This window comes from Rousettus aegyptiacus, unplaced genomic scaffold (genome assembly GCF_014176215.1).
Source record: "Rousettus aegyptiacus isolate mRouAeg1 unplaced genomic scaffold, mRouAeg1.p scaffold_m13_p_12, whole genome shotgun sequence".
In the NCBI taxonomy this organism is placed as follows: Eukaryota; Metazoa; Chordata; class Mammalia; order Chiroptera; family Pteropodidae; genus Rousettus; species Rousettus aegyptiacus.
The window spans coordinates 76,472,939-76,499,154 of NW_023416287.1; the positions used below are offsets into that span (position 1 = coordinate 76,472,939).

Consider the following 26,216-nt stretch of genomic DNA (forward strand, 5'->3'; position numbering starts at 1 on the left):
TGGGCCGACCTAGGTGGCTGCCAGTCCTCAACACATTCATAGAACTGATTTTAACTGAGCGTTTGACCAAGACTTTGTTCAGTGGAATTTTCACTGGCGGAGTTTATCGTACATGAATTCGCTCCAGATACACATAAGTACATTTTTCTCTTTTGTTATGGTAAGGGGTCAGTGATTGCTCCAGGTTTTGTGACTTAACACAATTTGTGAGGGCATTTCCTTAAGAAAAATAATACAGAATTACTATTCAAAGTTAGGTGCAGGGCCCTGGCACAGGTTGAGGCCACGAAGCGCCCTGAGGCCCGAGAGTCTTAGCTCCACAGCATGGCTGCTCCGTGTGTGGCCAAGGCCCACTGTCGTCCTGGGCAAATATCAGGGTCTGGCAGATTGGAGACCCTTGAGACCGTCATGGGCTTGAGTTGGCACTTTGCAAACCTGAGCTCTTCCGCGCCCATCCTGTCCTGGCCTGTGTTTTGGCCTTGACACTCCAGTTGCCAGGCAACCGTCTATCCTATAGGAATTCACACTCGTTCTTCCAGGCAGACACACATTTAATTTCAGACCCAGAGTGCTTGGTGACGTGGGGTGTCACCAGCCTGCACCCTCACAGAAATAACCCGAAGCACTGAGTCAAAAGTAGCTGGGGGAACTGATACCCGCATTTGATCTTATTCCCCTAAAATAGCTTGGTCCTGTTTATGGGGCTGCCGTGAGAGAGGGGACTTGGGAGCCTGGCTGTGCTCGCAGCCTCCTCCCTCCCGCCGAGTGCTTGCCTTTCCCTGGCCATTGCCAGAGACGCTCACAGTGACTCAGGGCCCTGAACATGATGTAAAACCCCTGGCTCCGGGTGGGGTGACGGGGAACGTGTGACAGCCTTGGAATTCCAGGCGGGACCCTTAGTGCCCGCCTGCTAGTTCTGGACCAAGGTCAGGTGCAGGTGAGAGCTAGACTCTCCAGCCTTGTGGGGACTGGGGAGGGTGTCCTGGGCTTAGGCTGGAGCCCCCACTGAGGACGAGCCCAGGCCTTGGCCCCTAGGGAACATGCATCAGTCCATTCTCTAGAGGAGCAGTTCTCACCCTTGACCCCACACTGGAATTGCCTCGAGAGCTTCAAATACTATGGATATAATTTAATGGTGAGATTCTAATGTGCAGCCAAGGTCGAGATCCAGGGGATCCTGCCCAGGGTCACCTCCCTGGCTGGCTGGAGGGCTTTTCCCTTTTGACAAGTGTATCAGGGGTCCCGGGCACCCCCTGGCACCCCCCGGCTTCTGACATCTCAGGGCCCTCTTCCGACTTGAGCAGAGCTGCCTGTCCTGCTGGATCCCACGTCCCTCAGGCTCCCAGGCCCTCAGCCAGGCATCAGGCCTTAGCTGCTGCTCTACTGTGTGTCCTGACCGGTACCAGGCTCCCCTGGGGACACGTGGCCTTCTAGAGAGCTGGGTAAGAAGCAAGACCCCTGAAAAGATGCTAGATCAGGACTGGGGTTAGAGAAAGTTAGGGTCTTCACGGTGTGGTGGGTGATGGGAATGGATGTAAAAGTTGGCTGTAGGGCTTTGAATATATAACCAAAGCAGCGTGCATGCTGGTAAAAATGAGCACCAGACTCCAACAAGCAATCAATCATAGGCTATCCACTAAAGATTTTAGCATGTGTTCATTGGTCAGTGTGTTTTTAATTGTTTTATTGTGATACAAAAGCACATAATATAAAGTTTACCCTCTTAGCCATTTTTAAACATACAGTACAGGGGTGTTAACGATACTCACATTGTTTCGTCTCAGGTCTTTAAAACGTTTTCCTCTGACATGACTGAAACTCTATACCTATTAAGCAGCGGCTCCTCATTTCCCCTCCCCCGGCCCCTGCAGACACCATTCTACTTCTGTTTTCATGATTTCGACGACTCTAGATGTTTCACGTACGTGGAATCCTACAGTATGTGTTCTTTTGTCATTGGCTTGTTTCACTCTGCCTGATGGCCTTAAGGTTTATCCACGTTGTAGCATGTGACATGATTTCCTTCCTTTGTTTAAAGGCAGAATAATATTCCCTTCCACACACATACCATATTTTACTTGTTCATCCATCTGTTGGTGGACATTTGAGCTATTTCCACCTCTTGGCTATTGTGAATAAACCTGCAACGAACATGTGTGTGCAAATTTCTCAAGGCCCTGCTTTCAATGCTCTTGCATATATGGCTCGGAGTGGGGGTGCTGGGTCAGACGGCAGTTCTAGTTTCAGGTTTTCGAGGCACCTCCGTGTCGTCTTCCGTAGCATCTGCACCAAGTTACAGTCCCACCAGCAGTGCCACAAAGGCTCCGGTTTCTCCGCACCCTCGCCAATACTTCTTTTTCTTTTCTTTCTTTCTTTTTTAAAAAAATTGTAGCTGTCCTCATGGGTGTGAGATGATTTCTCACTGTGGTTTTGACTTATGTTTCTCTAATAATCGAGCATCTTTTCATATGTCTCTTGGCTATTCATATATTGTCTATGGAGAAATGTCTATTTCATGTTCTTTGCCCATTTTAGACATCGGGTTAGTTGTTTTGTTTTGTTTTTTACTGTTAAGTTGTAGGAGTTTTTTATATATTAAATTTTTATCTGATATATGATATGCAATTATTTCCTCCAGCTTTGTAGGCTGCCTGCTCACTCTGTTGTTTGTTTCCTTAATGTTCAGATCATTGGTCAGAGTCTAAGTACAGTATGGAGCCGGCCAAATAATCAAAGAGCACAAAAGAATCAAGTGAACTTCCTGTAGTGAAATTCAGACCTCGAAATTGGGATAAAAATCAAATCAACATTATACCTACCAATTAATTCTAGCAGCAGGTCTACAGACATAAATTTGTAGGAAGTTGTTTTTTTTTGTTTTTTGTTTTTTTTTAAGTTAAGTTGGTTGCTGGGGCTCTACTCCAAGATTGTCCCCTGTGACTCACATGGAGTGGCATGGACTCCCTGCCATCCAGAGGAGCAGACCCCTGGGGGAAGGTCCATCTTTCAGAGAAGAAGGATCTAGATCTTGGGCCCTGGGAGGAGAAAAGTACAAGGGGCTTCTTGGTTGTATCTCGCCCCCTGCAACTCCACAGGCAGCAATGATGGGGGTAGGAGCCCTGGGGAACCAGGCCCACCACTCAAAGTTGGGCTGGGGTGGGGTGATGGTTAATTTTATGTGTCAACTTGACTGGGTTAAGGGATGCCCAGATAATGGGTAAAACATTATTTCTGGGTGTGTCTGTGAGGGTGTTTCTTGAAGAGATGAGCATTTGAATCTGTGGACTGAGTACAGAAGATCATACTCACTAATGTGGGTGGGAGTCATCCAATCCACTGAGGACCCCAATACAACAAAAAGGCAGAGGAAGTGTGAATTTGCTTGAGCTGGGACATCATGTTTGCCCTCAGGTGTCAGAGCCCCTGGTTCTCAGGCCTACGGCCCTGGACTCCTGATTCTTGGGCCTTGGGTCTTACACCGTCAGCCCTGTGTTCTCTGAGAGCCTGACTAACATTGGTGGGGAGGGGAGAGTGTTCAGGGCAGCCCCTCTGCCCCCAGGGGACTCAGGGCTTCACTGCCAGGGCTGGCCTAACACAGCCACTCGGATACCTCTCGGCCCCTCCAGAGGCCTCTGCCTATTGGGGACCTTCTTTCCCTCACTTGTACCCAGTCCGTAATTCCTCAGCCTGCCTGAAATCACACTGGCAGACTCGAAGCTGCCTCAGGTTCCTCCTGGGCTCTCCTGCTTTTCTTTCTTCTTTGCACTTTTGCCTTGCATTTCTCTGAGGCCATCTGGGTCTGGTCAGCTGGGCCAGCTTCAAACATAGCAATTTAAGGGGTTGCTCTTTACTCCTTGGTGGAAATGTGAAGTCATGAGCACTAGGCCAAGAGCTTGAGACCTTGGCAAATCACGTAACCTCTCTGGGCCTCAGTTTCCTCTTCTATAGCATGGGAGAGATTTCTCTGCCCTACCAATTGCCAAAGGCTGAGATGTAGCCTTGAGCCAGGTGCTGTAGGTGATAGAAGACACAGGCCGTAGGCTGGCACTCAAGTCGAGACTGAGCTCTTTAACTGTTCCTACAATGGTTGAATTCAAGGCTCAGATGGACCAAAGCCCCAGGCATGTTCCTAAGGTGACTCTCCCAGCTGCGCCCATCAAAGGCACCCCAGGAAAGGGGCCTGAAGTCCTGGGCCCAGCTCTACCTTGGTCATTAGTCCTTCAATTGCCCCAAGACTCAATTTTCCTCATCTACAAAGTAGGAATAATGACGCTCCTTTTATTTAACTCACCACGTAAATATAAAAATTTCTTTGGTCTATTTAAAAATTACTCATATAATGTATGATAAACATTGGTTATAAAATGTTCAGCCTTAATGAGCCCTCTCCCCCTTTTTCCAGGGCTGGCGGCCTTGCGTTTGCTGGCATCTCCACACCCACAACCTTGTTCGTGGGTTTCTATTTTGCAGGCGTTTCTTTAGTCTGATCAGTGATTTTTATTCCTAGTTAATGCCACATCAGTACACAGCTCCTTGTGCTTTCAAAGGTGAAATGTTATTCTAGAGTTTGCAAGGACTACAGCTTACTCCACCAGTCTTCTTTTGATGGAGAATCACCTCTTGTGTTCATTGACGCATATGAGTGCCAGTAAAGGTGCCTGGCTCAGGAAGTGTTTGTCGAATGAATGAATGAATGAATGAAAATCCACATAACTCCAAGGAGCATCATTTATTGAGCACATCTTTCTTTCTTTCTTTCTTTCTTTCTTTCTTTCTTTCTTTCTTTCTTTTCGGGAGGGAGGGAGTGGGAGGGAGTCGAGAAGGCAAAGGAAGGAGAATGAATGAAGGTCGGAATTGAGGAGGCTTCGATGTCTTATTTATTTCTGTCTTATGATGTGATCTGTCTTCTTCCTTCCTTCCTTCCTTCCTTCCTTCCTTCCTTCCTTCCTTCCTTCCTTCCTTCGCCTACAGCACCTGGTCTGCCTAGGTTGTCTCCCATGCAAATATTAACCAGGCTTGGTCCTGCTTAGCTTCTGAGATCAGACGGGATCAAGTGTGTTCAGGGTGGCATGGCTGTAGACAAGACTTTTTTTTTTTCAAACATTAGCTCTAATCCTTTCAAAATCCCCACAAAGTGTGTGGCACAATCTCCATTTTGTGGATGAAGAACTGGACTCAGAGAGGTTAAACACTTTGCCAAAATCTGCCCAGCTGGAGGGGTTGGCGTCTGGGGTTGTTCTGATTTTCATGCTTCTGCTCTTTCCCTTCTATTAGGTAACTATGCTCAAACACCCTCTACCTGTCCTCCCAAAAGGCCATTGCAGGCCCTCAGGAAGAGGTGACACACAGCTTCATGACACTGCAGCATGGATAAACCCACTGTGTCCAAGAAGCATGGTAAAAGGAGGCAAGCAACCAAATGGGAAAAGGTATTTGCAAGCGATACCCCTGATAAGGGGCTAATATCCAAAATACACGAAGAACTCATACAACTCCATGACAACAAAAAACAATCTGATTAAAAAATGGGCAAAGGACCTGAACAGACATTCCTCTCAAGAAGTCATACGGATGGCCAAGAGGTATATGAAAAGATGCTCAACTTTACTAGCTAACGAAATGCAGATCAAAATCACGCGATGCCCCCTAACACTTGTCAGAACGGCTATTATCAATAAGACAAGAAGTAACAAGAGTTGGAGAGGATGTGGAGAAAAAGGAAGCCTCATACTCTGCTGGTGGGGATGTAAATTGGTACAGTCACTACGGAAAACAGTATGGAAGTTCCTCAAAAAATTAAAAATTACCACATGACCCAGCAATCCCTCTTCTGATATCTACCTGAAAATTTTGAAAACATTTATTTGCAAAGATGTATGGATCACTACATTCACTGCAATGTTATTATTCATGGTGGCCAAGACATAGAAACCACCAAAATGTCCTTTGACCAATGGCTGGATAAAGAAGATGAGGTACACACACACACACACACACACACACACACACACACACAATGGAATACTACTCAGACATTAAAAAAAAGATGAAATATTGTCATTTGAGACAACATGGGTGGATCTTGAGAGTATCATGTTAAATGAAATAGGTCAGATGAAAAAGATCAGGAACCGTATGATTTCACTCATTTGTAGGATATAAAACAAAAGGCAATAATCAAACAAACAAACAAATGTGTAGATACAGACAATAGTGTGGTGGTTACCAGAGGGGCCGGGGGTAAGGGGAGAATGAAGAGGGTAAACGGGCGAGATGCAGGCTGACGGAAGGAGACTGGACTCTGAGGGGCGAGCACACAGTGGGATTCACAGATGCTGTATTATGAAGTTGTGCACCTCTTATCAATCAATGGTACCCCAATAAATTTAATTAACGTACATTGGTACACACATGTCAACTTTACTATAAAAAATATACCGATATTTTGAAAAGCACATACCAAAAAAATATTAAAAAAAAAAAAAAAAGGTAAAATGTGACCTAGGACCCAGCTGACCGTGCCCCGTCCATCTGTGGACGAGAGCTCAAAAAAGGGGACGCCTGGCTCCTCAGAGTCTGCTGGTGGGGAGGAGGGGCTTGGGGGAGGGTGGGCTGTGTGGGGTTGGTCTGGATTCTCACGCAGCCCTTTGGAGAACGCGCCCCTTCACCCAGTCTCTAAGCAACCTCCTTCTGCAGCGGGCGGGAAGCGATCCATTAATGATACGTTAGGAAGCCCTTACTGAAAATAATTACACCCTCCCCTGAGCACGACGTGTCAAAACGCGCCCGGTGGCTCGGTGGCTCGGCAGTTCAGGCAGAGCCCAAAGGCCGCCCCTTCCCCCCAACCCCCCTCCTCCCGCTCCCTCTTCTTAACCTGGCAATGCTTCTGCTCACAGACCCCTTTTCTCTGCTTCCCGAGACTGGCAGAGCGTGGGGCGCCCACAACGTCCACACCCCGTCTCTTTTATAAGCTGCACTGTTTAGCCTACACAGGGCTCGGAGAAGGGACGTCATGCATTCAGAAGGCTGGAAATCAGGGTTGCCTTGGGAAACCCAAGGTGGATGTCATCGTGGTTGTGGGGACCGATCCCCATTTCTTTGGTTGGGGTTGTCAAATTATCCATGACTTTGGGCTCAGGTGGACTGGGATGTCAATCTCTGTGTGACCTTGAGCCAGGCATTGGACCTCTCTGTGCCTCAGTTTCCTCAGATGTTCAACAGCCATAACAAACTTTGTAGGGTTGTGATAGCTAAATAACATTTAACTAATGGACCTTACTCTGTGCAATAAAATCTGGTCATAGGGGCTTCTTATAGGTGCCTGACACACTCATAGGACAACCGTGACTGCACAGTGAACAATAAAACACGGAGCACAACTTAGTAAGGAGTGAAGAAGTTTGGGAGAGGAGAGAGATCCAGGTGAGCTGGGATAATGAGGGCGAGCTGGGCCAAGGGGATGGGGAGGATTTGCAAAGTCAGAGGGACAGGCCTGGAGACAGCCAGGGTGGATCTGACTAGAGGGAGGAATAAACCCTTAGCGACATCCAAGAGTGTCTCCTTCGTTTACTCAGCGTCTTCCCCATCCGAATTCAGGCTCCCGGCAGGCTGGAGTCTGTCTGTCTGGTCCTCTGTCCTCCCACCACCTGCCCAGAGCAGATGTTCGGAGGGCGGTTGTTGAAGGAAGACAGAAAAAAAGTGAGAGGTGCCAGGCAACACAGGTCTCCCCAGGCTGAGGCGCCTGCTACAGAGGCAGTGGGAAATGGGAAGCATTCAGGTTACAGTGGGATGTGTATGGAGAATGCTTTTCTGTGCATTCCGTCCAGGCGAAAAATCTGGAAGGGTTCGCTCTAAACTGTTAAGGGTGGCGGGGGAGGGAGGGTCTCTGGAGAGTGAAAGGGGAAGTGAGGGGTTTTCAACTTTTACTTTATTTATATAGTTTCCCACTGAACTTTAAGACAACAAATATTGTTGCAGTTTTTAAAAAAAAAATGTCAACAAATTTTAAGAAAATTGGGAACCACCGGAGCAGGGAGGCGAGGAGGTGCGTTGGTCTGTGCGGGGTTCCTCTGTGGGGAGGTCAGCGTTCACCGTCCTGGGGGAAGAGTCAGATGTCACCTCTCACTGCTGCAGTAAAGGTAAGGGCTGCCGGGCCTGGCGGCCAAGCAGGGGCCGCGTGAAGAGTTGCTAGCTCCTCTGAGGGGCAGTGTGTTGGCCGGCCCAGGCTCCAGCAGTCTCCAAGGAAGGCTGGCTGCCGTGAGGGAAGCAGAGGGCAATGGCTCTCTGTGTCCCCGCCCCGCCTGAGTCACTCATGGCTGGGCTCTCCGCCTACGGAGGAGAAGCACGCATGTGGTCCACTGTTGACTGTGGGGGCCTGGTTGCGACTGCGGAGGAACCTGTAACCTCCAAGAAGTAGACGGCCGCCCCTCATTTCTACGTCCGCATCCTTTTCCCTGTAAATAAGGCCTGGTCCTAGCCTTCCAAGGAGTGGCAAGATGGCAGGCCAGGGCATTGTTGGAAGCAGGGCGAAGGACACCTTCTAAGTGAGTGGGGTTCACCTGGTGGAGAGGATGGACTGGCCACCGTTCTGGGATGAGGAACTGAGAGCCAAGGCCGAGGCCTGCCCCAGCAGTGCATTTGGAGTAGAAGCTTCGGCTGAGTGGGGAAGGAGGGCTGGAGAGGCTGGTGCTGGAGAGCCGGAGGGCTCAGGGCGGGAAGCAGAGGCCAGTGGTCTGCGTTTCAGAATGACGCAACCTGGAGGAGCCCTGCAGAGGAGGGCACGCGGCCTGCTTCCCACTGAGGACCACACTCTGAGCCTCTGGGGGATTCTGAGCGAGGAGACGCACCACCGTCCTGCAGAAGGAGCCAGACGTGGCTCAGAGGCGATGGAAAGACTGAAGTACCGCTCCGTTCCTGCCCGTAATCCATCACCTCCCTCGGCTTCCCACCCTTTCTCCCAGACACCAGCAAAGTCACCTACAGCTGAGAGCGTTGGCCAGCTCTCTCAAGATTATTTTTAATTTTTCTTTATTTTTAAAACATCAAATAATACATATTTGCTGAAAACTATTAAGACAGCACTTCTAAGTAAGAAGCGAATGTCTGTTCTATCCCAGCCACCTCTTTTCGGCTCTGCTTTGTGAAGCTCAGTATTCTCTCTCACACAGTGCTTTTATTTATTATTGTTCAGCATTGGTTTGTTTTGTTTCCACAAATTTGGGATCCCCTTCTACATATTCCTCCATGACTTGTTTTGTCACTCAGCAGCACAATACCATGGAAGTTCCTTGTAATAAATGAGTTTCTCGGTGTGAGGGACCATAACTTATTGGAGCAAACTTATTGATGGGCACTCAGGCTGTCTCTAATTTTTTGCTAATTCAAACGGAGCTGCATTAATGTGTTTGCAAAACCATCTTTGTGAGCTTGTGCAAGTGTTTTTATGCAATATTTTCCCAGATGAGGAATTGCTGGGTTGAAATTTAGGTATCATTGAGCATTGGGTAACTATTGCTAAATTAACCCACAGAAGGCAGCCCCGATTTACTTTCAAACTGATCCGTTTACTCTCATTCCTCTCAGCACTGCGTATTATCAGTCGTTTTATTTTATTTTTCAAAACTGATAGAGAAAAAATAATATCTTATTGGTGTTAGCTTGCATTTCCTATGATTACTGGAAAGATTAAACATCTTTTCATATATTTATGGATCATTTTATTTTCTTTTGAAAATTTCTGCTTATTTTTTCCCTATGTTTCTATTGGGTTATCTTTTTTTTTTTTTTCTTATTGTGTATAGATTCAGGATCCACATCCTTTATATTTTACATATGATGCAAATACATATTTTCTCCTCCTGTGTCGTTTGTCTTTGAACTTTGTTTATGAGGTCTTTTTCTCCCTCTTCCAGTCTCTAAGTAGCCAGAGGCTTCTTTTCTACTTTCGGGGTGGGTGTCTGGCACCTCCTGAATCCCACCGGTCAGGGCGAAAATGCTGGGAACTCACAACTTGCTGGCAGGAGCCCAGCCTGGAGCAACTTACCCTGAGACGGCATTTTGGCATTTTGTCAGGCGATAGAGAGCACTGGGACCCCAGGCCTGCCTGCCCCTGGAACAGCCCTTCCTGCCTCGGGAGACCCCCACCCCCCACCCCAGGGCTGCAGATGGGCTGCCTGGCTGGGATAGCCAGCAGGAGCCTGGGGAGAGGATTTGCTCACACCCCCCAGATGCCACCCTGCTGCGGGAAGGGAGGGAAGGCAGCACTGGCTCTCAGGCCACAGATGGGGAGATATGTTAATAGACTTTTCTGGAAGGAGTCTGGAAGGAGGCTCCAGCTCAGTGGACTGGCCCCTGATCACAGCACACAGCTCAAGATTCCAGCCTCATCTCCCGGGCCTCTGGAAGGCAGCCTCCCTGTCTTTGAGGTGCCCCATTCGGTAGTATTGATTATAACTGCCCTTTATTTGTTAACATTTGGGGGTTTCTTTGCTATAAAAGTACTTCATGCTACATACAAAAATCACAATGGTCACAGCCGGCCACTTGGAGCCCACCCTGGGCCTGGAGCCTGTATGGAGCTGACCAGTTTCTTTCCCTTCTTGAGTCTCTTTCCCCAGCAGCTCCGAAAAAGCGGAAAAAGTGTCCATCTCATCTAAATCTAAAAGTCTCACCTTTATCTGTGATTGGGTTCCCTTTCCTTAATCTTATTGTTGTGGGTTTTTTTTTTCTCTTCTTTTTAAAAACCTTTTCAATCATGAAATAGGCATAGATAAAAGTGCATTTAAGACAAATATGCAGCTGAATAAGAATTATAAGAGAAAGGCCTGCGGCCAGCACACAGATCATGGGGAATGTTCCAGGACACACGAAGCCACCCTGCCTCCGGGGCCCCGCCTTAGTCACAACCTCCTTCCGGTCCCATCAGAGGCAACCACCGTCCTGATGTCCCAGTAATCACGTTCTCGCTCTCCTCTGCACTTGTCCCACTGTGGTTTGGCTTTGCCGCCTGTTTGGGCCTTTTTGATTCCCTGGGTCAGGCTTGCTGGGCAGCATCACTTACCTTGTATTTTTCCAAGGACTGGTGTACTGGGCCCCAGCCTCAGGCCCCGGCCTGGACCCCCACACCCTCTCTTCCCAGGGCCCAGTAGAGCCGCCCTGGCCTCCAGGCTAATCATGCACAGGTGAGAATTCCTTCTCCTCCCCCCAACCACCGCACAACCTAAGGCAGCTTATTAAATGCTTTAAGCTTCAGTGTCTTCTCTATAAAGTGAGTTATTGCGAGTTATTGGATGTGTTAGCTCACGGAAAGCGTTTGCCCTCCTCCCCTCTCCCCTTTTTTTTTTTTTTTTGTTTTTTTGTTTTTTTTTGATATTTTAGTAAGCAGGACCCAAAAGTTGGCTTTTATTCTCAAACCGTCCCACCTTTCTGCCCTGGCTTCTGCTGTTCCCAGCACTCGGTGTGCTTCCCCTTTCCTTATTTCTCCATCACGGCCCGATCCCAGGGCCTCAGCTTTTATGACACCCCTGTCTAGTGACCTGTTCGTCTGGAATTACGCCCCCCCCCCATTACATTTCTACATTCTAGGAGGCTAATAAAAATCTCTGCCGTTTATTGGGCAACTACTTTGTGTGACTTCCCTCTACATGTTATCTGTCTTTCTTGCAACAACCGGAACAAGCAGATTATAGCTCTGTTTTATAGATGAGCAAATTGAGGCTGACAGAAGTTAAGGAATTTTGCCCAAGGTCACAGAGTTGGTAAGTGAGGGACCCGGGAATCCATTCAGCACCTGCTGCTGGTCCATTCAGCACCTTTGACCATGTCAGCAAAGGCGGCTTTACTTGGGGTGGGGGGTGCGGGTCACACAGCCCATAAAGAGGTGAAAGTCATGAAGATGGAGTGCAGGTGGGATATGGCCCCATTGGCCCTCAGGGAATACTTTGATAAGGCACAGACAGGAAAGATAGAGAAGAGTTGCAGGCGCCCTATACCCTAGAGCTGGTCCGTCCTGTGCCTGGGGAGAGAGGTGGGCCTCCGTGAAATGCACACTCAGAGGCCCCGGAATCTAATTTACCCTGGAGGGCCCCAAACCTTCTGTGAACCTTTTATGCCTTTTGAGCCCTAGCACAGGCCCAGACCCTGGGGGTCTCATTACACAGCTCGTGGTAATTGTGGCCATTTGAAAGCCTGTTGCCTTCACCCTCTGGACCTTGAAGGACTGTATAAAGAAGTAGCTAAGGGCTCCAGAGCCAGACAGTCTGGATTCAAGTCCCAACTCAAGTCATTTTGTGTCTGCACTACCTTGAGCAGCTTACTTCATAATGTTTCAGTTTTCTCATCTGTAAAATTATGATTAAAGATAGTAACTACCTCATTTGCAAAACTGTGACTAAAGATACCGCTTACCTAATAGGACTGCTATAAGGATTAGAGTTTATATATGCTCAGTACTGTGGGGGTTAATGGGGGTTCTTTCCCTTAAACTGATAACTAAAGATCCTGAGGACTCTGGAGGTCTCCAAACCTTGGGGACTAGCTCTGTCGCAGGTCAGGACACTGGGCAACATATCGCTCTGGCTCCTTAGCCTTCGCTAGGCCTGGGCTTATCCCAAGGCAGGTGTACCCATCTGCTGCGGGAGCATGGAGAGGGGAGAGAAGCCACACTCAGGGAATTAACCTTGGTGGAGTACTTCACGTGGGCCAGACCGCACGAGAGGTGCTTTGCAAACATTTACAGACGTAACGATGGCAATACGTTCTGAGGAACGCGTCGTTGGGCGATCGTGTCGTCAGGCGAACATCACAGAGAGCACTTACACAAACCTAATGCTACAGACTGCTCCGCACCTGGGCCGTGCGGTGTAGCCTACTACTCCTAGGCTACACGCCTGCACGGCACGTTATGGGCCAAAACTCAAGATTAAATCAAGCGCCAGAGAAAATGACGCAATCAGGATGTGTGGTAAACACGAGATGTGGAGGCTGCTGCCAGTGTAGCGTGGCAAACTCTTTTACAGAAAGCTTTTTTTTTTTTTTAATAAGTAGAAAGAGGAGACTCTAAAAATGATAAAAGTATAGTATAATAAATACGTAAACCAGTAACATAGTCATTTACTATCATTACCAAGTATCATACATTGTACATAGTCGTATGTGCTATACTTTTATACAGCTTGCAGCCCAGTTGGTTTGTTTACACTGGCATCACCTCCAACATGTGAGTAATGCATTGCACCACAATGTTATGACAGCTACGACGTCATGAGGCAATAGGAATTTTTCAGCTCCATTATGATCTTATGGGCTCACCATTGGATATGTAGTCCGTCATTGACTGAAATGTTGCTATGTGGCGCATGACTGTACTTCCTTTGTTTTTTGTACACTCTGGGATAGGTGGTATCAACCCTCATCTTGAGAAAAAGAGGCTCAGAGAGGTTAAGTAACATGCCCAAGGTCAAACAGCATTGAGATTCGTTCCAGGCCTATCTGGCCCCACAGTCTGGGTTTTCCTGCTAAAATTAACTTGCTACCCTGAAGCGGGCCACTTTCTGGGGTTAGCTATGAATGGTCCTGAAGGAATGACTCAAGCGAGAGCCCCTGTTCATGCATATAGAAGGCCCCATTCTGTTTCACAGAAATAGACATTTCAGAGACTTAAGAGATGGGGATTGCATTGATTCTCTAGATCAATTTTGGGTGTATTGTATTTAAAAATTATTCTCTTCCAATCCATGAACATGGGATATCCTTACATTTATGTCAATCTTTTAAGATTTCTTTCAGCAATGTCTTTGATTTTCAGAGTCTGCAACCTACATTTCTTCTATTAAATTTATTCCTAAGCATTTTATTCTTTTTGATGTTATCATAAATGGAATCTTTTTTTTTTTCAAATTTCGTTTTGGATTGCCTGTTGCTAGTGTATAGAAATAAAGTCAATTTTTACATACCGATTTTGTATCCTCCAACTTGCTGAACTCGTTCACTAGTCTAGTAGTTTTTGTTTTTTGTGGATTCTTTAGGATTGTCTATAGACAAGATCACATCATCTGCAGAGGTAGTTTTATTTCTTCCTTTCCAATCTGGATGCCTTTTATTGCGTTTCTTGCCTCTTGCCTAATCCCCTGGCCAGAACCTCTAGCACAAAGTCCAAGAGAAGGGGTAGCAGCAGAACCCTTGTCTTGTTCCTGGTCATAGGGGAAAAGCATTCAGCCTTTCACCATTAAGTATGACGTCAGTGATGGATTTTTTCATAGAAATCCTTTACCAGGTTAAACAAGTTGCTCTCTCTTCCTAGCTCATTGAGTGTGTTTATCATAAGACATTGTAAGATATCACAATATTATGAAGTCTAAGAAATGGCAAGAGGGCCACCTTCTGCTCAGGCTTGTTAGCTTCTTACACAGAGAACTCGATGCTCCTCACGCCTTCCTTTGCCTCCACCCCTGAGAAGGGAGCTACCTTGGGTCCTCAGATTCCCACCCAAGTCTCAGGATGGGAGGGCTCTGCCTCTGTGAATATACCCCCCTGCCCCAAACAAAAAACATTACAACTCTGAAGCTCTCAGGGCTGGGACAGGTTCCTACCCCACCTAGCGTGAGAAGGGTCACAGCCTCTGCGGGAAGACTGGGAAGACTTGGTCAGGGAGCAGGAGGCATGAGGGAGGGATGGCAGTCACTCACCTCCCTTGGATGCCCAATAATCCAGGGTTACTCTGGCCAGAGGCAGAAAGAGAGGCTGTCAAGATCTGGGGGTGGTTGGGGGTCAATGGGTCTCCTGTCACCAGCTCGGAGAGTCCTGATGGGTCCTGCCCCTGCCCGGACAGGGAGCAGCAAGGGGGACAAGAGAAGGCCCCCACGTACTGGTCTTGCACCCAGTGCCATGGGACATGCCCGTGCACGCAGGCCAGCTCTGCCCCTACACGGAGAGCGGGACTCCAGGTCCATCCCTGGCCCAGGGGTACCTCAGCCAACTTCCGTCCCCAGCCCCACTATAACTTTCCCCTTGTAAGGCACCCGCCACTTCCTACTATCTCACGTTCCGACCTTCCCCCCATCCCTTCTCTCATGGTTCTTCCTCAGGAGTCGCCTTCGACAGGGAGAACCCCTCCCTGCCTTTAGGGCAACCCCTGGCCCCTCAGCGTCCATGTGCAGCATTGTCAGATCTGGCTTCGGCACACGCAGCGCTCAGTAAATGTTCTTTCCCCTGGGCAGACGGGCAGAGACACGTATGCGTTTGGGGGGATGGAGGATCAGCAAGAGGAGTTGGAGGGGAAGGAGGAGGGGAAAGGGGCCTGATAACTGGCAGGGGGGCCAGGGGAGCCTTCTCCAGAGCTGGGACCCCGTCCTCCATTCTCCGCTTCTCTGGTTCCCAGGAGAGGCTCCATTCTTCTGGGGCGACTCACTCACACGCCCTGCCCGCTCGGCTCTGTCACGCCTGGGCTCCCGGGCCACAGGGAAGATAATGAGGGTGAGGAGGTGTTTATGGTGCGTCTTCCTGGAGGAGCCCGTGGCTTCCCAGCTGTGACCTCAGTGCTCACGGGAAAAGCCTTGGGCGCACCGGGTGGGCAGGAGCCCACTTGCAGGAGGAGGAAGCTGAGGCCCAGAAGGGAGAGAGTTCCCAGAGGCTTTAGGGATCTAGAAGCCTCCCTCTTCCTCCTTTACCAAACCCACGGAAATCAGGGAAGTTAAAACAAAAAGGCCAAATTAGGCCCATCTACTCCTCAGGTCTACCCTGGCCCCCGCCCTTCCCCTCCCCATCTTCAGACTCACGCCAACAGCCACCTCTTCCCAGCATCAAGCTGCCGCTGCATAGCAGCACCCACCTTGTCAGGCACGATTGGGGAAACCAAGGCAGAGGCTTTGCTCTAACTCTGGGGGAACTTGAAGGATCTAGTGAGCCCACACCACCAGGAGGGGATGGGGGCAGGTGGGCTGTGCATGGGGCCCTTAGGAGCAGCTGAACCGAACCTCTTGGACCTGGGGCTTTGAGGGAGCGGGGAGCCTTCTGCACCCCTGAACTCCTGGTGCCCACTCAGCAGGCCTCGACTAGGTGAAGAGACCTTTGGCCAGAGCTGCTGCTCCCCATCCTTCACCAGTGACCCAGCTCAGGGTTAGGGCGACAGGCCCAGATGTTCCCCCTGTACTTCCGGGGCTGCCAACCACCCAGCTCTGGGTGGCTTTGCAGTTGAAATCTCTGTGTCTCCTTAGCAGTGCTCGGTGGGCCTCTCCCCTGGCCTCTGAGCACCCCAGGCAGCCCCCATCCATCATTCCCTGCACACGTCAACGACTCAGGGGGCTCGAGTATCTGCCGGCCTCTCCTTCCTTGGGGACTCGACTTGGCTCATCCTCACTCCCACCTGAGCTCAGCCTTCCCTGGCCAACTGACAGGGGTCTGCGGGCTGCTGACCAGCCGCTGAGGCCTGGGCCTCGGAATAACGGCTTCATCGCCCAAGGCTCCTCTGCCCTCTTCGTGTGGCCTCACGGTTCACCCTCACAGAAGCCTTCTGAGGTGGGCACGCTTATCAAACCCATGTCACAGATGAGGGAGTGAGATCTAGGGAGGGTTCACGCTTGCCCGGGGTCAGAGACCTAGTAAATGGCAGGGCAGCACGCTGGCCCCTCACCACGGCGCTTGCTGCGGTCCGAGGCCCCGCCGGGACCCTCCCTAAACCCCGGACTTCCCGGGGGCCCAGCCGAGGGAGAACCGGCACGGCTGTGCGCTAGGGGTGTCTTCTGAAGCAGGAGCTGACACCCCTTTCGTGGCCCCACCACAAAAGGATTCATTTCCTCCTCACTCCCTAGGTCATAGGCTCAGGCCACTGGGAGTGGGGGACCTTAATTGGGAGGGAAACTCTGCTCACCAAGGAGCTGGTACTCTGGGTGCAAGTTGAGGAAGCTGGCCCCCGGGGTGGGGCTCTCGGGAAGGGACCACCTCAGGAGCACCCAGGACCACAGCTGGCATCAGGCGCACACCTGAGGAGGGCCCAACTGGCTTGGAGGGGAGCAGAGGCCTAGGGAACGGCAGTGGAAGTGAACAGGGAGTCCTGGGCAGGGGGTGGGGTGTCTGCCAGCTAGCCTTGGCTGGCCCTGGCCCTGGTGACCTCAGACAAGCTTTCCCCTGTCTGGGCCATAGGCCACAGCTGTGAAGTGCAACCTTTACTTGAGGACACCGAGCCAGGATCCCCATGACCTGTCCTTCTGGGATTCCTCCTTGTCCCATGACACGAGCTCACTTTTTGGCTGCAGGTGTGCATGTGCATGCGTGCATGCATGTGTGTATGGAGTAGGCCTGTGAGCTCTGGACTGAGTTAAGACAGCTGCCCCAAATACCCCCTGAACACAGCACCCCCTGTGCCCCACCAGCCTCCTCCTTCCTGTAACTGCTGAGGGCGAGAGAGCTGGTCCCCAGGACGCGGCCTGCACAAACATGCTCCGCCCATGAGGGGGCCTGTCAGGCAGAAGGGAAGGGCAGGGTCTACCCTCTGTGGCCTCCCCCACCCCAGCCCCCTGCCAATGCCCCAGCCCCCACCCCCCAGCATCTTCCAGGAGGTCCCAGGCCTCAGGGAGTTGGATGCAAAGCTTCCCCTACACCCTGTGCCTCCTCCGCCCTCCCCCTCTGCCCTGGATCATCCCAGCTCCAAGTCCAGGGTCTCTGGGGGTGACTTACAGTGGTCTGGCATGAAGTGTGAAGACCCAAAGGCTCCCCTGGAATGGTGCTCTACTCCCCACTCCCTGGTCCTGGGAGCTTTGCTCCCTAAATCCCCTGAATTTCTGGGGGCCTGGGTGGTCTGGAGTCATCCTTCTTGCTGCTGGGGAAATGGCTTCGAAGCCCCACTCCTGGCCTTTCTCCATTCTAGAAGTGTGTTCTAGTATACAGTCTCTCTTCTCTGTCCCTTCCCACCCCCCTTCTCCCCGCTCCTCCCTCTACTCCAGTGACCCAGCTCCCTCCGCTGACAACTGCTGGTCTTTCTGGTCCAGTCACCGGGGCCAGTCCTCACTTCTGAAAGAAGGGGCACACGACTGGAGAGGGGGGCGGAGGTGCTGTTCTGTAGTGGGGTCGCTGGATCGAGCGCCTGCCGCTTCCTGTGACCCGGGGCCCAGAGCGATCTCGTGAAGCCTGTTTGCCCTCCATGTGCTACGGCTGGCCTCTCCTAACGTGGGCAGAAGGATGGGTGACCTGATATAAGACACAGTGAGGCACACGGTGCCAAGCAGCGAGGTGCTCAGCCCTTCGAGGCCCTCCGTCCTCTGGCGAGCCCTCATGGCTGCCGGTGCCTGGTGACACGGCCTTCCGTTCAATATGACAATCTGACAACGCCCTGGCCTTTACCAAGTCACCTGCCTCAGAACCCTTGAAGGCTGGATCGGTCGTCTACAGAGCCCAGTGCTGCCCCCACAGGCAGACCGTGACTTCCGGCCACCCTCTGTGACACCCCTACTCTCCCGGCAGGGAGGACAGCCCTCGCTCCTCCCTCCGTGACACCCGCAGTCCTCCTTGCCGGAAGGGCCCTTGCTATTCCCCCCTCAGCCTCTCAGGGGTCCCCCGGGCCCCTGGCTTCTCCATCGAGCACTGGGGACAGGAAGGGAGAGGGGGATTTGAAGCTCAGAAGGGGGTACGACATCCACAGGGAGCCTCCACCTGCTCTGGAGCCTCCAAGTCAAGGCAAGTGAGCTCCAGGAAACCTGAGCTCAGCTGCCACGCCCCAGGGAGGGGCCGGACTGTGGTGGACGCGACCTGTGACCTCACCGCTCCTGGCTCCAGGCTGCGGCCCTGCCCACCTTCGGAGAATTCCATGACTCAGGTAGGAGGGGCGGGGCCCTTTTGGCAGAAAGTCTCAGGGCTAAGGTCACGCCACCCCTGCTGTGTCTGTGGGAGGGGAGGCGGCTGTGCCAGGTCCCGAGGGCACCGCCTTCCCTGCTTGGCCCAGAGAGCCGCTTCACGGGGGAACAAAGACGGGGCAGCCATGAGGGGCTGGAAGGGCGTTTTGGAGGTTTGGGGGGGCCAGGGAGTTGGAGGTCACGAGCTCCTACTGGGCTCAGCCTGCAGGATGGGGAGCCAGGAGCAGCTCAGGCTGGGGGACGGGGGGCAGGACCTGAGCCTCAAGGGATCCCCCAGCCGCTGAGTGGCAACATTTGGGGCGGCCGGCTAGGGCCGCGTGGGTCGTGGGCGGAGCACTGCTTCGCTCCGGCCGTCACGGACTTGGACGCAATGTCTGGGGACGTGCGACGTGATGGTTCCATTCTCTCTCTGTCTCTCTGTCTGTCTGTCTGTCTCTCTCACTCTCTGTCTCTCTGTCTCTCTCTGTCTCTGTCTGTCTGTCTGTCTGTCTGTCTCTCTCTCACACACATACACACACACACTTTGCTTACGCAGCCCCTCGAAAGTGATTTTACATCCATGTCCTGATGTACACACATTTCCTCTGCCCTGTTTAAAGATGGCAGCAGCAAAATAAAGGTGTGACTGTGGCATGGAGCTCTGTTGACTGGAGAAATGAGATTAGAATGAAAGAGCTGAACTGCTTTTTTTCCTGAAACTCCTTTTTGGGGTCTGCTTCATGCTGCCCAAAATCAAATTACCATCGCAACCCTAACTGGGACCCCACGTGGCCAGGCTGGGGCGGGGCAGGGCGGGGCCCTCCTTTTGGCCCAGGCCTCGGGCTGAGTGAGTGGAGCTGCTTTTCCCGTTGGCTGGGCCCTTCCTCAGGGTGTCCTCATTCAGAGGACCCTGAGGCGCAGCTGAAATGCGATCTTGCTCCAGAAGATTCCCTGAGCCAGGGAAGGCCCGCCAGGCGTCCCCCTCCCGAGGTGGCAATCTCTTCCCCGTTCCTTCTCCTCTGCCTAAAAACGTGCGACGTCTCCATGGGAAAGTCCTTCCCTGTCATCTCACTGCTGTGAGGTCTGCATTTTCCAAGGCTGTGGCAACAATCCCTCTAACCCCATTCGCTCCTCCGCCATGTGCCCTCGACACTCTCCCCACCAGGAGGTGGGGTCTCTTACCCCCAGGCAGGAGTGTGACTTCTGAGGCTGGGTCTGAAAAGGTGATGCACTTCTCCCTTGTTTGCTGGGACACCTGCCTGGAGCCTTGAGCCATCACTTCCAGGTCCAACTACCTGAGGCCACTATACTGTGAGGAAGCCCAGGCCACAAGGGGAGGCCACGTGCTCCAGCTGTCAGCCCCAGCTGAGTCCCCGGTGGACAGCCGGCACTGGCCACCAGCGTGAGTGAAGGCACCTTCATGTCTTGCTGGCCCCAGGCCCACCTCTCTCATGGCTGTTGGGGAGAATCCAAAAGTAACTACATTTTTTCCTTTGATGTCCCCATCGGCCTGCTCAAGGGCACACTATCCAGGTTGACCTTTTCGCTCACCGTCTGCAAATCACCCCAAAATGTAAAAACAGAGGCTACTATTCCCAGTTACTCTCTTTTCCCTTGTTCTTATGAGCTCTGATTCTGCCTGAGGGTGTTAGTTATTCCGCATCCAGGATGGAAATGTCCCCGAGCATGTCCCTGGGGTCTGGTGCCCCTATAGGGTGTCCAGCGCATGGGCAGGTGGTGTCCAGCACATGGGCAGGTAGTCAGTCCCCAGTCAACAATTTAATGAGCGAGATACACCCAGGATGGAGTGAGGGTGTCGGGGAAACAAGGCTGCTGGGTCACGCGGGGAGCAGGCCGGGGGAGCCTCTTTAGACAGGGCGGGCCGCGGACCCCTTTGAGGCCGAGGGCTGGGGAAGAGGTGTCTGTCAGAGGGCGTGGGAGAAGGACAGGTCCATCTGGGGACTCGGTGTGGGGAGCGACCTCGGCAGCCGCACGGAGGCCCGCGGGGCTGGTGGGGATAGTTCCAGGGAGAGGCGTCCGGCTTTCCACGCCAGAGCCAGAGGGCGGCGGGTTGTGTCCCGGTGTGAGAGGTCGGTGTGAGTGAGTGTGTGTGTGGGGGGGGGGGGGAGGCAGGGGCACTGCCTAGCGCGCCCAGGGGAAGAGGGAAGCAAGGAAACGGAGTTCACAACGGAGGGGCTGAAGGAGAGACCACGGCGGGACAGAGCCGTGGACGGTTCCTGACTCCCCCCGGCCCCCACACTCCTATGTGAAGTCCTGACCCCCAGAACCTCAGACTATAACACCTTGGAGGTCTTTGCAGGGGCAATTAAAGGAAAATAGGGAAAATGAGGTCGATAGGATGGGCCCTGATGCATTCTGGCGGGGGTCCTTATGAGAAGAGAGACGGGGCACAGACACACACAGAAAACAGACCCTGCCAGACACAGGGAGAAAGTCGACACCTCGGAGCAAAGGAAAGGGGCCTCGGCAGAAGCCGACCCTGCTGACACCTCGCGCTTGGACTTCCGGCCTTCAGAACTGAGAGAACGGGCCGTCTGTGGCGTAGGCCACCCAGTCGTGGTATTTGTTAGGGCAGCCCCAGCTGACGGAGACATCCGGGGTCCAGGCTGAGACAGGCGGAGGGGCGTGCGGGGGTCAGGGCTGTGGTGTCAGTGATTTCAGACCAGGCTGTGCTTCGCCCTTGCCCTAGAGGGGGAGCCCCCTGGGACTCTCCACACCCCTCCCCCAATTCCTGAAGGCTCCGCGCCTCCTCTGCACACAGTGAGCCTGGACGAGAACCTGGATATCCTTTAGGAAACCACCTCCATCCCGCCCGTCTCCCAAGATGCTGTAGCAGCAATAGCCACCAAACGTGCCCAGACACGTGCGCGCACACACACACACACACACGCACACGCACACACGCACGCACGCACGCCAATATGTCATCTATTAAAATTCCAGTTTTACAAACTTGTTTCAAAATTGCCCGAAGGACATGGAAAATAGCCCTGCTTTGAAGATGTGAGCGTTTTGGAATGGCCGCCTCAGCCCACATCTGGTTTCCTGGTCTCTGGACTGGGGGAAGCTGGGGCCGGGCTGGTCTAAGGTGTCTCCACCCGCCTGGACACCTCCTGCTCTGCCGGAACCCGTCCCAGGTGGGGCTTGCACCGGCATGGGCCTGGTGGGTGCTGATGGTACCCTGGATGGGGGTCCCGTGCCGGGGGCTGCATAGGACTCTCCTGCCAAAGGCGTCTCCCTCTCCCTACATGCAGGGGAGCCCTGCTGGTTGGCGGGCCTTGGCGGAGTGACACCTCCCCCGGCAGAGAGCAGATCCTTCGGCCTCCTCCAGTCCCCAGTCCTCTGATGCCCCTCACCCGACAGCTCCCTGCCAGCAACTCCCTCCCCAGCGCTGCCCCGGCCTCAAAGGCCAGTTCTCCCCACACTCCATCGGGCGGCAGAGGGGCAGGGGATGGATGCAGGAGCAGAGGCAGGAACAAGGGTCTGTTCCTTCTCTGTGCCCAGGCTTCTGTCTGCACGATGGGAACCCCCTCAGGCTGCTCGGAGGAGACTCTGAGGGCCATGGAGGCCTGGCGGGGAGGGTGGCTCACCCTGAGGCTGGGAGGAAGATGCCACTTGGCAGGGGACAATCTCCTGGGATGGCAGGGCTGTGGTTGAGCTGTGTGAGCCCAGAAAGGGAGGACATGGCTGAGCTAGACCAGGGTGGCTTCCTGGAGGAGGCCGGATTTAAACTGGGTCAACAGGGCGAGGCCTCCTCAGAGGCAGCCAGGACACGTGCTCTGTCCCGGCCACACGCAGAGTTCCTTCTGCTCTCTCTCCCCTCGCCCATGAGATAGACAGCTTCCCCTCACCCCACCAAGGTCCCCCGAAACCAGGCTCCGGGCAGAGTTTTCTGGGGTTTAGGTTCCCTCCAGCCCCCATCTCCTCAATACACACTCAGGGAAAATCCCCTCTATGAGGCTGTCACCCAGGTGAATTCAGGTCAGAACCAACTCTGCGGGCAGCCTGCTGGTGGCAGCTGCCGCCGCCAGGCCCCCTACCGTCTGCCAAGCGCCCCCACTGCCCGGGCGCTCCGCTCTGTCATCTCCGGTGCTCCTGCAGCTCTGCTCCGCGCAGTTCGTCATCCCAGTCGCGGTGGGGGACTGAGGCTCAGAGAGGTCTGGGGACAGGCTCGGGCCGCACGGATGTCCCCTAGGTAGGCAGGCCAGCTCCTCCAAAGCCAGGTTCCCTCCAGTGGTGCCAGGGGACCCGCGCCGATTTTGCCCCAGAAGTAGTGCCCACGGAGGGAGCTGCGTGAGTGGGCGTCAACTTGTGCCTTTTGGAACCCACGGGCCCCGCCCCCGGCCACGCCCCCTCGGTCCCAGGTGCGTTGCATCGCTTCTGCCCCAGGTGTTCACTGGGGTCCTGACTGATGCCACCTGGTGATGCTGCTTCCGTGGTGCTGCCCTGAGGAGCTTCACAGTCGAGTGGAGTAGGGGCCCTGACGGGGACTCCGTGGGTGCGGGGGACAGGTGTCCTCTAACCAGCCTGGGCTGGGCCACCAGGCAAAGACTTCTTTGAGCCTGGCCTCAAAGAAAGACAGGAACCGGCTGGGAGACGGGGAGGGGAGGGAGATCCGGGCAGAGTGCCAGCAGGTCAGGGCATCCGAGGCAGAGCCCTCCCGTGGGACACCTCCCTCTGCAGCCCGGGGCTCCCCTGGGAGCATGAGCCTTAACTCCCCCACGGCTTGGGGCGGGGTCAGTGCTGCGGTCGGTACCATGAGGCTGAGAGCCCATGAGGCTCTAGGGGCTGAGCTGGAGACCTGAAGACCACTCCTGGGCCGGGGCTCCCTCAGAGGTTCTTGAGTTCCCCAGGCTGGGCCGGGTTGGGGAAGCTGCGCTATGGCGAGGACAGATGTTTCTAGTTTCGGTGCTCGGCTTGTCATAAATTGTTCCCCAACAAACCCTGTTTCCTATTAAGTGGACTCCAGGAGATGGAGAAGCTGCCCTTAGTCTGTGTGGGAACCTTGGGCGGGGCTGGGGGGACGCTGAGAAGCGGCTATAGGTGCTGTGGGTGCAACCCCTCTCCCCGCCTCCTCTTCGTACAGGCCAACCTGGTCCTTGGCAGGGGAACTGTCCCTGGGCTCTGGAGCAGCCTCATCCAACTGTAGGGTCCGAGTGCTGGGACTCAGGAGAGCTCCAACCGGGGCTCTCATGAAAAATCTGGCTTGGGCCTTCACCCGACCCCTGATCATAGCTGACACTGTTGGTTAGTTCTCTACCCTGGCCTCACTTCCTTCTTCCTAAGAGAGCCCAATATATATCCTGGTATTTATTCTCTCCACACTGATCCCAGCCAGGCTCCAGGTCCTGACCGGTTTGCCATGACGGCGGCTCCTTCTCCTTGCCCATGATGGTTTAGGAACACGTGTGGGAAGTGGGCCTGAGCGTGGAAATGTGAGGTGCTTCTGGGAGAGGAGCCCCACTCCTAAGCTGTGCCCTTGATGAGATCATGCCTTGAAGCAACATTAGGAGCTATGGCAGCCTTTTTGTGACTCTGAGGGGAGGCAGCCAGAGGGTGTCACAGCTACAGATGGGTGTTGAGGACCTTAAGATGGTGTTGGGCTGCTGCATGAGCTTTCTCTGAGATTTCTTATCAGGTGAAATAATACTAGCTATAATATATTGAGTGCTTACCATGTTCTAGAAACTGTGCTAACTGCTGGCATTTTCAACAAATATTTCTTGAGGTCAGGCACTGTTGCAGGTGTGGGATGCTGACACGTAGAAATCAGACAGAAATCTCTCAGAGAATTTACATTCTCCATGCTTTAAGTATAACGATCTCACTTAAGACTCCGACAACGGCATGAAGTGAGGTTGCAGATGCCAGTTTGGCTCACGCAGCACACTCCTACCTCTGTGGAGTGGTTTTTGTTTGTTTGTTTCCTGACACAGAGGCTGGAAAGCCAAAGGCTTCACTCTCTAGGCTCCCCTGCAGCTGGGGTTCTTCATGCACCTGGCTTTCCTCGAGTAGAGCCACACGGCTGAGACTTGGAAAGTGGGAGTGAGCATCAGGGGACGGCTAGCACGTGGGCATTAGGGCAAGGTGGTGGCACTCGGTTCCTTTGGGGCAGCTGCGGGCAGAGGGTTAATGGCTGGTCTCTGCTTCATGGATGGATGCCGAATGCTGGGCAGGGCAGCAGCTAAGCTGCCTCTCGGTCCTGGGGAGCAATGGGTATTTCTCCTGGTTGTGTAGCATCCAAGCTTAGTTCCCCAGTCCACCTCGACTTCTGGCAGCTACTTCGTATCTAAAACTACCTAAAATTACCTTGAGTAGATTACATGATTGCTCCAGATAACATTACTAAAATGTGCCATTAACCTAGAGCAAGTTGTTGGGTGGAATGGCGAGAATCCACCCATTGTGGATGAAAAGCTGGTGTCCTGTTATGTGGAGGGGAAATACTCTGCCATTCATGCCATGATCTAGTAGTACCATTTTGAATAGAAGAGCTGATAATGTACATCCTTTTTTTGCTTTCAATCTTAGGAGGAAAGTTTTTGTGATTTTAAGTATGATGTGTTTGCTATAGCTTTTTTTTTTTGTATGTAAAGTAATCTTTATCACATCAAGAGTTTCCTTATTTTTCCAGCTTGCTACACATTTATATCACCCAACGACTGTTGAATTTTATGACTTTTTTCTTGTATCTGTTGAGATCATGTACTTTTCCTTTTTAACTTTGTTAATGTAAATGAGTGATTTTTGAATGACAAATCCAGTTTAATCATGATGTTTTTTTACACATTGCTTTTCATATATTGCTGGTTTCTATTTGCTAATATTTTGTTTAGACGTTTTGCATCTACCATGATGAAATCGGCCTGCAATTTTAATTTCTTATACTCTTCTTGTCAGATTGTTGATATCTAAGGTTACACGGGTCTCACACAATGAATCGGAATGCATTTGAATGTTTTCTGTTCTCTAGAAGAGTCTGTGGAAGATCGGCACTCTATCTCTCAGATGTTCAGTTGAATTCACTGGTGAGGTTGTCTGGACCTAGAGAGTTCCTTGTGAGGAGATTTTAAATAATGGATTCAATTTAGGTAATAGATATAGGATGATTCCACTTCTCAAGATCTTTTGAAGTCAGTTTTAGAAAGCTATTTTTAAAAAATTATTTGTTCATTTTATCCAAAGTTTAAAAACAGCTTTATTGAGGCATACTTGACATACGAAAACTGCACATCTGTAAAGGGTAAAACGTGATTAGTTTTAACACATGTATACACTCCTGAAACCACTACTACAACCAAGATCGTTCCACCTAGACTTAAAACTTATTGGGATTCATAACATCCTCTTAAATATTTTCAGCGCCTGCCTCCT

The 26,216-nt window shown here is 52.2% G+C and overlaps 1 pseudogene; it reads right to left on the minus strand.

Annotated features, from left to right (window-relative positions):
* Positions 1-4,962: 4,962 nt before the first annotated feature.
* On the minus strand, positions 4,963-5,081 carry LOC118610071 (annotated as a pseudogene).
* Between the last annotated feature and the right edge of the window lie 21,135 nt (positions 5,082-26,216).